We start from the raw sequence: 1,983 nt of genomic DNA on the forward strand, positions 1-1,983 counted from the left end.
TGTTCTGTATATGTCTGTTAGGTTTATTTGGTCTGTAGTTTCATGCAGTTCCACTGTTTCCTTATTGATTCTCTATCTGGATGAACTGTCCATTGTTGAGAGTGGGGTATTAAAATCTCCAACTATTATTCTATTGCTGTTTATTTCTCCTTTTAGTTCTGTTAGTATTTGCTTTATATATCCACTATATATGTGTAGATATATTTGATATATTTCCACAAACTTTTGACACATATTCCCTTTTCACTGCTTGTTTTCTTTTATTAAAAAAATACTACATTCTCATATATTTTAGCGTTCATTTTTAAATGAATTCTTCCATTATATTGATCCATACATTGATTCATGATCTGTTTATTTAAAGAAAATTTATAGAATGCCTATTGTGAGCTGGGCACACTGTTTTAATTGTTGGAGTTTTGTAATGTGTTAAACATAGGGCAAGTTCTCTTTTTTGAAATCGTTCTTTTATCAAAAAATTAGTTACTTAATAGTATATTCTTCCATTTCCATTTCATGTTGTTCATAACAAAATCCATATTGTGATTACTTAAATTTATAAATTAATCTGAAGCAATTGACCTATTTTCATATTTTACTCATTAAAGGCGGATCATAGTACCTATTTCCATTTATGCAAATAATCTTTTTTGGCTCTCCAGAGTATATATACCCAGGATTATCTGAGGTATAAGTGTATTTTGTTGCTTTTATCATATAGCTATTACTTTTTGATAAATAAAACATTTTATGTTTTCTATATCTTTTCTGCATTTTGTGACTTTTCAATGGATTACCTTGAGTTTTATAAGGAAAAGTTTCTCTCTTTTTCCCTAAGTGATATAATTATTATTACTGTTTCCTGTTTTACTGCACTGTCCAGCACTTCCAGATCACTGACAAAAGTAAGAATATGCTTTTAAAAAGACACTTTTATTTAGGAAGTAATGGGGTGATTTTTGTGTTCATCGTTTAGGTAAAAGGAAAAACATTAAACTACTTCTGTGAGGTCACATTGTTCTCATTTTTACTTAACAAAAAATAGCTCTGAAATAGATACTGAATTTTATTGAATGCCTCTGACATATATAGTGTTTCTTCTTTGACTGTTTGGTGTGATATATATTTAATACTTGTCTTAAGTCATAGTGCATTCTAGTGATAACTCTACTTGTCGTATTGTATAAGGTTCGAAGCTGTTATTAAAAGTTTTGCTAGTACGTAATGTAGAATTTTTATAATTTTCACAAGTAGCATTGGGCTTTAATTCTCTTTTGTGTTGCCTTTTTCAGGTTTAAGTAGGAGAGTTGTTTTACTTTATAAGATGAATTGGGTAGCTCTCTATTTTTTTTCTGTCATTTGGAATAGCTTATATATCCTGGGAATTATCTATTTTTGGATATTTTAAAGAATAGATAAAATTGTAAGGTAGTGAGTGCATCTTACAATCAAGGGGATGTTAGAATTGAGTAAATAATGTATTGTTTTGTTGTCATTTATAGAAGAGGAACCTGAGGCAGAGAGATACTAAATAACTCACAACTACTAGTTGGTAGAATAAAGATTTGAAACCAGGTGGTCTGGCACCAGAGTTTTGGCTCACACCCAGTGCCCCAGACTGCTGTAAGCTCTATACAAGCTCCATGACTGACTGTATCGCTTACTCTTAGCTGCCCATGCCGACTGGATCCTGGCACATTTGGCTGCTCTAAGCTTTATTACTTATATTCGCATAACTTCTTGGATTTTCTGCACCTCATATCATTGATACCTGTGTGCTGCGCCCATTTACTCTGCTCCTCCAGGCTCTTGAAGTCCAGGGTCAAGCCTCAGGCCTGCCCTACTCCCACTCCCTGCAACTAACCACCCCCCGACCCAACCCCAGCTTATCCTCAGCCTTATCTTGGCTTCCTGTGTCTGACTTTTGCTTCCCCTGTATAATTCCTTTGTTGTCTCAGTGTTCTAGATACCAATAGTGATACC

This window comes from Lipotes vexillifer, unplaced genomic scaffold (assembly GCF_000442215.2).
Source record: "Lipotes vexillifer unplaced genomic scaffold, Lipotes_vexillifer_v1.1 scaffold279, whole genome shotgun sequence".
Taxonomy (NCBI): domain Eukaryota; kingdom Metazoa; phylum Chordata; class Mammalia; order Artiodactyla; family Lipotidae; genus Lipotes; species Lipotes vexillifer.